Source organism: Artemia franciscana, chromosome 4 (assembly GCF_032884065.1).
Source record: "Artemia franciscana chromosome 4, ASM3288406v1, whole genome shotgun sequence".
In the NCBI taxonomy this organism is placed as follows: Eukaryota; Metazoa; Arthropoda; class Branchiopoda; order Anostraca; family Artemiidae; genus Artemia; species Artemia franciscana.
This window is the reverse complement of record NC_088866.1, coordinates 10,569,456-10,582,218: the sequence shown is the minus strand read 5'-3', so window position 1 is coordinate 10,582,218 and position 12,763 is coordinate 10,569,456. Positions and strand designations below refer to the sequence as shown.

The 12,763-nt window shown below is 37.3% G+C and overlaps 1 protein-coding gene across 5 annotated transcripts in view; it reads right to left on the bottom strand.

The window, feature by feature from the left end:
- Nucleotides 1-12,092, bottom strand: part of LOC136025976 (uncharacterized) — a 391,881-nt gene extending 379,789 nt beyond the window's left edge. For 4 of the 5 annotated variants that reach the window (XM_065702101.1, XM_065702103.1, XM_065702104.1 and 1 more), the window contains exon 1: nt 11,951-12,092. The gene's annotated coding sequence lies outside the window, so the exon portion shown is untranslated. The remainder of the gene's footprint in view (nt 1-11,950) is intronic. The other variant, XM_065702102.1, reaches the window with a different exon arrangement.
- Nucleotides 12,093-12,763: the final 671 nt, after the last annotated feature.

Below are 12,763 nucleotides of genomic sequence, written 5' to 3'. Positions count from 1 at the left end.
TACGTAACAAATTTTTATATTCTTAAATTTTTATTATGTATATGAGGGGGTTTGTACCCTTCTTAATACCTCGCTCTTTACACTAAATTGTAAGTTTTGTCCCAATTCGTTAAGAATGACCCCTGAATCCGAAAGGCCGTAGAATAAATAGTTGAAATTACTAAAAATACTATAGCATAAAGAGCGAGGTATTTATCTCCTCCTAAATACCTCGCTCTTTATGCTAAAGTATTTTTAGAACTCCTCATATGCGCAATAATCTCTGTTCGTTTTAAGTTTCAATGCTAGTCCTTACTTTCAATTGAAAAAACTTTTCCATGCTTATTTTTTCATTGTTTTTTTATAGTAATTTTAGAAAATCCTGCGACCTTTTCATTGAATTTCTGTTCCCCCATGACATATTTCTCCAAGGAAAGATCCTCCCACATAGCTCCCTCCCCTCAACCCCACCCACAAAACCAAAAAAACCTGAAAACGCTGTACACTTCCCAATAACCATTATTATATGTAAACACTGGTCAAAGTTTGTAACTTGCAGCCCCTCCCCCAGGGACTGTGGGGGAGTAAATCATTCCCAAAGACATAGCTATTATGGTTTTTGACTATGCGGAACAAAATAGCTATCTCAAAATTTTGATCCGTTGACTTTGGAGAACAAATTGGCGTGGGAGGGGGCCTAGGTGCCCTCCAATTTTTTTGGTCACTTAAAAAGGGGACTAGAATTTTTCATTTCCGTTAGAATTGGCCCTCTTGCGACATTCTAGGACAACTTGGTCGATACGATGACCCCTGGGGAAAAAAAAAACAAACAAATAAACACGCACCCGTGATTTGTCTTCTGGCAAAAAATGCGAAATTCCACATTTTTGTAGATAGGAGCTTGAAACTTCGACAACTGGGTTCTCTAATACGTTGAATCTGATGGTGTGATTTTCGTTAAGATTCCATGATTTTTAGGGGTTGTTTACCCCTATTGTTTAAAATAAGGCAAATTTTCTCAGGCTCGTAACGTTTGATGGGTAAGAGTAAACTTGATTAAACTTATATATTTTAAATCAGCATTAAAATGCAATTCTTTTGACGTAGCTATTGATATCAAAACCCCATTTTTTAGAGTTTTGGTTGCTATTGAGCCGGGTCGCTCCTTACTACAGTTCGTTACCACGAACTGTTTGATAGGGAATACTTGATATGCTTGTTACGTAATAGGTCTAAGGATTGTACATAATAGGACTTGTTAGAGTCCGTTAGTCAGGTGGAGAAGTTTCGGTTGTAACGGAGAGGGTACAAACACAGGTGTGACACAGTAACGGTACACAGGTGGAATGTGGCGCTATCTTACATGACTCGATATATTTATTAGAGATGAGGCAATCTCACGTGACTTTGTAGATTTATTGGGAATGAAGTAATGGCAGCACACACGTAGCTATTACATAATGACGATTACATCATCGTATTACGTGGGTGTTACGATGATGCCTTGTTTTTCTAAACCCTCATGTTTCAAAGATTTTTGTCGACATTAGGATACAAAAGGGATTCCCCTCAATGGAATGGAGCACTAATGAGTTGGACTATGAAAGATTTTATAATATTTTAATTCGTCTTATATATTCTATATGGTAACCAATAGCACGCAAGAACAATTTCTTGTTTGCGCATACTAGAATGATAAAAAGAATTGTGTGTTCCTAAATGGCTACAATAATTAACACGCGGAGGGGACAAAAGATTATTGAGATTCGGTCACATTTTGAAATGCACCTGTCTGTTAAGTGATGCTTTAGCGAGCGTTAATTAGATATTAATAGGTGTTGCTCTTAGCATGCTTTTTTCCTAATTGAGTGTTTTAATCAATTAGAACCTGAATATGCTATAAGAAATGAAGTAAAAGGGGAATATCATTAAGGCTAGAATATGGTACACCTTCATACATGATCAAAAAGTTTTCTTTTCCTCTTCACTACACATAATTTAGCTCTTATATTAGAGGCAAATCTTGAAGGAGTATACCAATGTACATGGACTACAAGATGCATGAATTGCATTACGGAAGTATATTGCAATTTTATCCCGGAAAAAGAAATCTAAAGGAAACAGACTTTTGTACATACGAATTCTATTAATAAAAAACAAATTTACAAGCATTATTAAAAAACTGTAAAGCAGTTACAACACAAAAAATGTAAAAACAAAGCATGAAAAAAAACTCATAATAGAGTCCTTTACTTGATTGGATTTTGAATGTGCTCTTAGAAATGAAATAAAAGCAAAAGTATAGTTATGGCTAGAATATAGTACCCCTTCATGCATGATCAAAAGTTTTTCTTTTCTTCTTCACTACACAGAACTTAACACTTATATTAGAGGCAGATCTTGAATGAGCATACCAATGCACATGGGCTACAAGATACTTTAGTTGCATTAGTGAAATATATTGTAGGTTTATCCTGGGACAAGAAATCTTAAGATCACAGACTTTTGCACATACAATTTTTATTATTAAAAACCAATTTTAACGCATTATTAAAGCACTGAAAAAGCAGTTAAAGTCCTATCAACCAATTCCAGAGGGGGGAAGGGGCTTTTAAGCGAGGTAAATTTAAGCCACAAACAGAGGTATTTCTGAGAGGTCTTGATGAAAATGCATCGTTTCTTTGACTGAGTGTTAGAATTCAGTCTTTCCTCAGTCGAAAAAAATCCTTTTAATACCCCCAGCTTAACTGTAAGCTATAGAAAATTTTAGTCCAAGAAATTTACGTCATTATTGCGATGTGGTACTTGGCACCCACTTATCATTCCTAAGACATTTTCCAGATATTTTCATGATAAAGGTCTGATCTAAATCTAATGATTCGTGTTGATGTAAGTAACCCCCAACTTGGTACACCCTGTAACTTCACATCACCGTGCGACACTATAACTAACCCTGTGAAACCTTTTAGCACCCTCTCATCCTTCCTAAGACATTTTCCACCTTTTCCTGATAAAAATAATGCATTAAAATCAATGGTTGGTGTTTCTTACCAGCCAACCCTCTCTGATACACCATGACAACTCACACCACCTTGCGACACTATGACTGGCCCTATGACATCCTCATCATTACTAAGACATTTTCCGGATATTTTATATGTTAAAAATCATGCATTAAGTCTATTGGTTCATGTTTTCGAAAACCAGCCCACCGTGATACACCATATAATTTCAACTCACTATGCCACACTATGACTTGCACATTTTAGTATCCCCTCATCATTCCTAGATATTTTCCAGATATTTTTTTGCTAAACATCATGTGTTTAGTCCATTGGTTCATGTTTTGGCAACTCAACCATCCGTGATAAACCGTGACTTTGCCGTACTATGACTGGCCCCCTGGCACCCCTTCATAATTCTTAAGACATTTGCCAGAGATTTTCTTGTTAGAAATCATGTATTAAATCCATTGGTTCATGTTTTTGCAAGCCAAACCTCCGTAATACACCATCTCAATTCACACCACCGTGTCAACCTATGACTGACCCCCTGGCACCCCCATTGCCACGTAGCACTACGAATGGCCCCCTGGCACCCTCTAACATCCCCTCTTCATACCTAAGATATTTTTCTGATATTTTCATGTTAAAAATAAAGAATTAAATCAAATGATTCATGTATTCGCAAGCCAGCCCCCCATGATACGTCATGTCGATTCAAACCACCGTGCGAAACAATCACTCGACCCCTCTAGCATCCTCTGGCACCCCCTTCATCATTACTAAGGCACTTCCCAGGTATTTTCAGGATAAAATCATGCATTAAATCTAACTGTTCGTGTTTTCGCAATGCGACACTCTTTGATACACCATATGAACTCACACAACCATACAACACTATCACTGCCCTCTCTAGCATCCTCTGACACTCCCTCATTATTCCGAAAACATTTTCCAGATATTTTCTCGTTAAAATCAGGCTTGAAATCTATTTTTTTTTGCAAGCCATCCTCAGTGTGGTCCGCGATGTCCCTACAGACCACTATGTCACAATATTACTGACCCTCTGACACTGGCACGTACGCAGGGGGAGGGCCTTTGGGCCGCCCCCCCCCGAAATTTTGTGAAATGTGTAATTTCCTCATGGTTTCTTGGGATTTCTGTCAAAATTAGGTCATTTATTAAGAATCTAGATACATGTTTGAAGCCTTTTTGGGGGATTTTACAGCATGCAATTATCCAGTCAAGTCACTGCCTAATCATTAACCCATTTTCTGTCTGACTTTTTACCCTCTTTGAAGTAATTAGCAATTGTACTGTTATTTTTTTTCTGTAAAGAGAGTGCTTTCCACAGCAAAATAGAATTATCTTGATATTAGGGCGTTTATCCCCTACCTTTTCCTGATAAAGTACAGCTTTTAATGGACCAATTTTGGAAACTATCGTTTTTCATTAAAATCTACGTTTTTATGGCACTTGGTAAAACCAAGTGACCTATAGCAATCGCAAATTCTGTCGGTCTGTCAGTCTGTCGGTCCCGGTTTTGCTACTTTAGGCACTTCCAGGTAAGCTAGGACGATGAAATTTGGCAGGCGTATCAGGGACCGGACCAGATCAAATTAGAAATAGTCGTTTTCCCGATTTGACCATCTGGGGGGAGTGGGGGGCCCGGAAAAAAAAGAAAAAAATGAAGTATTTTTAACTTACGAACGGTTGATCAGATCTTAATGAAATTTTATGTTTGGAAGGATATCGTGTCTCAGAGCTGTTGTTTAAATCCCGATCAGATCTGGTGACATTGGGGGGGGAGTTGGGAGGGGGAAAATTAATATCTTGGAAAACACTTAGAGTGGGAAAAATAAGCATAAGTCCTAGATACATGATTGAAATAACCTGAACGGATCCGCTCTCTTTGGGGTAGTTTGGGGGGGGGGGAGTTAATTCTAAAAAATTAAAAAAATGCGGCATTTTTAACTTACGAACGGGTGATCAGATCTCAATGAAATTTGATATTTAGAAGGATATCGTGTTTCAAAGCTCTTATTTTAAATCCTGACTGGATCTGGTGACATTAAGGGGAGTTTTTTTGAGGGGTAACCTAAAATCGTGGAAAACGCTTAGATTGGAGGGATCGGGATGAAACTTGATGGGAAAAATAAGCAGAAGTCTTAGATACGTGATTTTAGATACATAATTGGAACAGATCCGCACTATTGGGGGGGGGGGGGGTTAATTCGGAAAAATTATAAAAAACGACGTATTTTTAACTTACAAAGGAGTGTTCGGATTTTCATGAAACTTCATATTTAGAAGGACCTCGTAACTCAGATCTCTTATTTTAAATCTCAACTGGATCCAGTGTTATTGGAGGGGAAGCTGGGGGGGGGGACTGAAAATCTTAGAAAATACTTAAAGCAGAGAGATCAGGATGTAACTGGATGGGAAGAATAAAAACCTGTCTAAGATACGTGACTGACATAGCCGGACCGGATCTGCTCTCTTTGATGGAGTTGGGGGGGGGGGTTAATTTGGAAATGTGAGGTATTTGTAACTTACGAAAGGGTGACCAGATCTTAATGAAAATTGATATTTAGAAGGATCTTGTGCTTTAAAGCTCTAATTTTAAATTCCGACCAGATCCTGTGACATTGGGGGGAGTTGGAGGGAGAAACTGGAATTCTTGGAAAACGTGAAAATTGTGGTATTTTTATCTTAAAAATAGGTGATCGGATCTTAATGAAATTTTATATTTAGAAGGAATTCATGTCTCAGAGCTCTTATTTCTAATACCGACCAGATCTTTTGACAATGGGGGGAGTTGGAGTGAGAAATCTTGGAAAACACTTGGAGTGGAGGAATCAGGATGAAGCTTGGTGGATAGAATAAGCAACTGTCCTTGATACGTGATTGACGTAACCGTACTGGATTCGCTCTCTTTGGTGGAGTTGGGGGGAGGCGTTCAGTGATTTGGGGAGTTTGGTGCTTCTGGACATGTTAGGACGCTGAAAATTGGTAGGCATGTCAGGGAGCTGCACAAATTGACATAAAGTCGTTTTCCCAGATTAAACCATCAGGGGGGGGGGAGAAAAAATGAGGTATTTATAACTTACGAGTGGGTGATCGGATCTTAATGAATTTTGATATTTAGAAGGGACATCGTGACTCAGAGCTCTTATTTTAAATCCTGACCGGTATTAAGCCTCTGATTTTCCTTTTAAATCAATCTATTGATTCTAAGAATTTTCTTAGAGCTCATACCATATGAGCTCTTGGCTCTTAGCTCTTCTTGCCTCGTCATAAGTGCCATATGAGCTCTCGGCTCTTGTTGCAATAGAAGAACTACCCCCACAGCACCCATATTGCACTGTTAACCCTAAAATTTCCCTTTCAGCGGGATATAATAGATTAAACACTGGTTCTAAATCACTATGAACATAACCTGAGCCTAAAACATACTTTTGAGGCTTCAGTCTTCTTCCCCCCATCCGCTTCAATATTACAGATTAAAGTTAATCTGTATTTTCCAATATACGTGCTTTTTGCATTACTAAATAAAAAAGTGCTACTTTATATCTGCTGTTTCGAAGGTTTTGGTGCCCCCCAAAAAATATTCCTGCGTACGTGCCTGCTCTGACAACACCTTATCATTCCTTAGACATCTTCCAAATATTTTTGTCGTTTTCCAGAGTGGCGTGAATAGCCATGGGGGTATTACCTTTGTGGGATGGATTGCATAAACGTGAACCAAGGGATTTAGTACACGATTTTTAACAAGAAAATATTTGAAAAATGTCCTAGGAATGATGAGGCCGTGTCAGAGGGTGCCAGAAGGCCATTCATAGTGTCGTATGGCAGTGTGAATTGTCATGGTGAATCTTGTTTAGGATGGCTTGCAAAAACAAAGAGCATCTGATTTAAAGCATGAACTTTAACAAGAAAATATGTGAAAAATGTCTCAGGAATGATAAGGTTGTGTCAGGGAGTGCCAGAGGTTCAGTAATAGTACCTCCCGGTAGGGTGAACTGACGTGGTATTTCACGTTGAGGGTAGCTTGCAAAAAGACGAAGCACTGGATTTACAGCATGATTTTTAACAAGAAAATATTTTAAAAATATCTTAGGAAGGATGAAGGGGTGTCAGAGGGTGCTAGAGGAGGCAGTGATAGTTGGGCATGGTGGCAAGAATTAACATGATGTATGGCGGATTGTTGGGTTGTGAAAGAAGGGACCGATGGACTTAAGACGTGATTTTATCATGAAAATATCTAGAAAATATCTTAGAAATGATGAGGGGATATCAGAGAGTGCTAGAAGGAGGCAGAGATAGTGTGGCCTGATGGTGAGAATTGCCATGGTTTATCACGGAGGGTTGGCTTGCCAAAACACGAGCCATTGGATTTACTACATAATTTCTAACAGAAAAATATCAGGAAAATGGCTTAGGAATAATAAGGGGACTTTAGAGGGTACCGGGGCCAGTCATAGTTTGACACGGCATTGTGAATTGACATGGGGTATCATGGCAGGTTGGTTTGTGAAAACATGAACAAACGGATTTAGTGCATGATTTTTAACAAGGAAATATCTGTAAAATGTCTTAAGAAGGATGAGGGTGTGCCAGAGGGCCAATCATAGTGTGACGCCATAGTTTGAATGGAGATGGTGTATCACAGAGAGTTGGCTGGCAAAAACACGAACCAATGAATTTAATGCATGATTTTTAACAAGAAAATATCTGGAGAGTGTCTTAGGAATGATGATGGAGTGTCAGGGGTCCAATCATAGTGTGACACGATGGTGTAGAATAACAATGTGTATCACGGAGTGGTTCGTTGTGAAATTCTGAATCTATGGACTGAATGCATGATTCAGGAATGATGACAGTATCTGAGGGCCAGTCATAGTGGGTCACGGTGGTTGAAACTGACTTGGTGTATCACGAAGGTTTGACTTGCAAAAAACACGAAACATTGAATTTAATGCATGATTTTTAACAAGAAAATATCTGAAAATGTCTTAGGAATGATGAAAGGGTGCTAAATGGTGTCAGAGGGCCAGTCATGGTGTGGTACGGTGTTGTGAAATGACATGGTGTATCATGTCGGGGGGTAGCTTGCAAAAAAAACCATTGGATTTAAATCATAGTTTTATCATGCAAATATCTGAAATATTTCTTAAGAATCATGAGAGGGTGCCAAGGGCACTCACATATTGCCATGTGGCTTGTATTGCTTTGCCTAACATGTTTTACAGCTTAAAGTTAAGGTTGGGTTGTTAGAAGATTTTTTTCAACTGAGGGGAGGGGGGTGTTTGAAATCTGGCACTCAGTCAAAGAAACAAGGCATTTTCATCAAGACCTATCAGAAATACCTCTTTATATGGCTTAAATTTACCTTGATTAACAGCCCCCTCCCTCTGAAATCGGGTGATAGGATCACCAGGTTTCTTTAAACATGGTTCTTTTTGCTTATATTTTATCCTTCATAAGTTTTTTTGAATTTGCTGGTTTTTTTGTTTGTTTGCCTTAACCAGTTTTTCACTGTTTTAATAATGCGTTTAAATTTGTTTTTAATGATAAAATTTGTATGTACAAAAGTCTGTGCTTTTTAGATTTCTTGCTCCAGGATAAAATTCAACATATTTTACTAATGGAATTAAAGCATCTTGAGGCCCAGGAGCATTGGTATGCTCGTTAAAAATCCACCTCCCTATCCTAGTGAAGAGGAAAAGAAAGACTTTTGATAATGTACGAACGTGAACAATATTCTTGCAATAATGATTCTTTCGGTTTTATTTTATTTCTGATAGTACATTCAAGATCCAATCGAACAAATGACTCTATTTTTAAAATATGCGGTAAGAGCAACCCACAATTTTATCTGATAACAATCTCTAATGCTTTCCTTAACAAACATTTGGACTTCAACTGAAACTCAATTCCACTAATCGATTTTCCCATCTGTGTGACAATTATTGCAGCCATATCGGAACATGCGATTCATTTAATCATTCTAGTATGTGCAAACAAGGCATTCGCCATGCGTGCTATAGGTTATCATATCGAATATATTAGCCGAATCTGAATACTAAGAAGGCTTTCCTAATCCAACTAGTTATCACTTATATCAAACAGTTCGTGGTAACGAACTGTAGTAAGGAGCGACCCGGCTCAATAGTAACCAAAACTCTAAAAAATGAAATTTTGGTACCAAAGCTACATCAAAAGAATCGCATTTTAATGCTGATTTTAAATATATAAGTTTCATCAAGTTAATCTTACCCATCAAAAGTTAAAGCCTGAGAAAATTTGCGTTATTTCAGAAAATAGGGGGAAACACCCCCTAAAAGTCATAGAATCTTAACGAAAATCACACCATCAGGTTCAGCATATCAGAGAACCCTACTGTAGAAGTTTCAACCTAAAAAATGTGGAATTTTGTATTTTTTGCCAGAAGGCAGATCACGGATGCGTGTTTATTTGTTTGTTTGTTTTTTTCCCAGGGGTGATCGTATCGGCCCAGTTGCCCTAGAATGTTGCGAGGAGAGCCCATTTTCACGGAAATGAAAATTTCTAGTGCCCTTTTAAAGTGAACAAAAATATTGGAGGGCACCTAGGCCCCCTTCCACGCTAATTATTTTCCCAAATTCAACGGATCAAAATTCTGAGATAGCCATTTTATTCAACGAAGTCGTAAAACCTTATAACTATGTTTTTGGGGACGACTTACTCCCCCACAGTCCCAGTGGGAGGGGCTACAAGTTACAAACTTTGACCATTGCTTACATATAGTAATGGTTATTGGGAAGTGTAGAGGTGTTTTCAGGAGGATTTTTTGGTTGGCGGGAGGGGTTGAGAAGAGGGGGATAGGCTGGGGGAAGTTTCGATCGAGGAATTTGTCATGGTGGAAGAAAATTTCCATGAAGGGAACGCAGGATTTACTAGCATTATTTAAAAAAAAAATGAAAAAATAAATATGAAAAAGTTTTTTTTCAGCTGGAAGTAAGAAGCAGCATTAAAACTTAAAACGAACAGAAATTGTTACCCATATGAGGAGCTCACCTCCTCCTAATACCCCACTCTTTACGCTAAAGTATTTTTAGTAATTTCAACTATTTATTCTACGGCTTTTGTGATTCAGGGGTCATTCTTAATGAATTGGGACAAAATTTAAGCTTTAGTGTAAAGAGCGAGGTACTGACGAGGGGGCGAACCCCCTCATATATGTAATAAAAACATTAAAATACAAAACTTCTTTACGTAAGCTAATTTATAAATTACGTATATCGTTTACTAATAAAAGAGTCGTAAAAAATAAAAGTTCTAGTTGCCTTTTTAATTAACCAAAAATCAGAGGGCAACTAGGCTTCCTCCCCCGCTCTTTTTTCTCAAAATCATTCGATCAAAATTATGAGAAAGCCATTCAGCCAAAAAAAAATATACAAATTTAGTTTTATTTATTCCTCTGTGGAGAGCCAAAATCAAAACATGCATTGATTCAAAAACGTTCAGAAATTAAATGAAAAACAACAAGTTTTTTTTAACTGAAAGTAAGGAGCGACATTAAAATTTAAAACGAACAGAAATTACTTCGTATATGAGAGGGGCTGCTTCCTCACCAACTCTTTCCCCCCCGCTCTTTACGCTAAAGGTTTTTACTGTTTTAAAAAGAAGAGTTGAGAGAAAGAGTCAAACTTTAGCGTAAAGAGCGGGGCGTTGGTGAGAAAGCAGCCCCTTTCTTATACGAAGTAATTTCTGTTCGTTTTAAGTTTTAATGTCGCTCCTTACTTTCAGTTGAAAAACTTGTTTTTTTTATTTAATTCCATTGAGGAGCAATCCTTTTTGAATCCTAATGCGGGCAAAAATCTTTGGAATGTAAGGATTCTCTGAGAAAAAAACACCAGGAAAGAAAGTGAAATCTCTTGAAGTATTATGTAGCATCCCACGTGCCTATGGGGAAGTATGCATATATTTCCGGGTGGGGGGGGGAGGGAATTTCAGAAAGGGAGCTTTCCAACAAAGGAATTTATCCATGGGGAGGGAAGTTTCCAGGGGATGAACTTGTCTGGAGAAATTGTAAACGGAGGGAATTTGCCAAAGTTTCCTATACAGAATTCATTTTATATGCCTTGCTTTTTCTTTCCGTCTCAATTTTGTACTTGAAGTCGTTAAAGAAAATTGTCTAGGGTAAATTTTCACTGGAATTGAATTGTCTAGAGGATATATCCATGAGGAGGGGGATTGCTCCGTAGTGGTGGGGCCAGACTTCCTGGCAGAATTTAAAAACGATCAGAAATTAAATTAAAAAACAAGTTTTTTTAATTAAAAGTAAGGAGCAACATTAAAGCTTAAACTGAACAGAAATTATTACGTATTCGAAGGGGGGCCCCCTTATCAACACCTCGCTCTTTACACTAAAGTCTTATTAGCAATTTTAAAAAAGCTTTCTATTGTTCTAATTAAACAACCCTTGTGTTTCATGAGTCGTTCTTAAAGAATTGGGACGAAATTCAAACTTTAGCCTAAAGAGCGAAGTTTTGAGAAGGGGGCAACCCTCTTTATATACGTAATAATTTCTTTTCGTTTTAAGTTTTAATGTTGCTTCTTACTTTCAGTTGAAAAAACTTTTTTTTTTATTAATCTCCTTGTAAAATGGTTAAGATAATTTCTTTAACCATATTGGCCTGCCATAACATGAGGAAAAAAAACGATCAAAAATGGGGTTTTTAAAGGCCAAATGAAAATACTAAAGAAAACACAGAAAGCGAATGTTTCGAGAGAACGAACAGCCACTTCTCTTCTTAAGTGTGAACAAAATAATATAATCAAGGAAAGAGCAAAAACGAAAAAAAAAAACCAACATGGAAAGTACAACAAAACCAATTAAAAACCAATGACACAAATCACCACAAAATTAAAGATAAATAAAATTCAATAAAAGACTAAAACTTATAAGAATTAAAATTAAATACCTAACAACAATAAAGTGAGTTATTCGCCAATATCCGCAATTTGCACAAAATCCAAACAAATATGAACTGCCTTCGGCAGATACTAACGAACAACTGAGAAGTAAAAGAAAAAATTCACTCACTCAAACAATTTACTGAATTGCTTATTCGTTTGTTTGAGTGAATGAATTTTGTTCTTTTATTTCTCAATCGTTCGTTAGTATCAGCTGATGGCGGTTCATATTTGTTTGAATTTTGTGCAAATCGCGGATTATGGTGAATAATTCTGCTTTATTGTTGTTAGGTATTTGATTTTAATTCTTATGATTTTCGGTCTTTTATTGAGTTTTATTTATCTTTAATATTTTGACGTTTTTTTTTTCGTTGGATTTAATTGGTTTTGTTGTACTTTGCGCGTTTGTTCTTTGGTTTTGCTTTTTCCTTGATTATAGTATTTCGTTCGCGCTGAGGGAAAAAGTGGTTGTTCTCTCGAATTATTCGCTTTCTGTGTTTTCTTCAGTATGTTCGTTTTGCCTTTAAAAGCCCCATTTTTGATCGAAACCTTTTTCTTTCTTATGTTTAAAACGATTCTACCAAATAGACCATCGGGAGTTATTTGAACAGGTGTCTATGAGACTCCTGACCTTATTTTTCCAGAATTTCCAGGATTTCCAGAATTTTTGTCAATCCCATGGCGATAGTAAAGTCTTTAGTGTTTAGACCAACTCCCTGCCCGTAGAACTAAAAACAGACGTTTGAGCTAGCTCTCTCTAAAAATAAACCATGATTTAGCTGCTGTTTTCTATGTCAAATATTAACGAGTGCTAAACTATG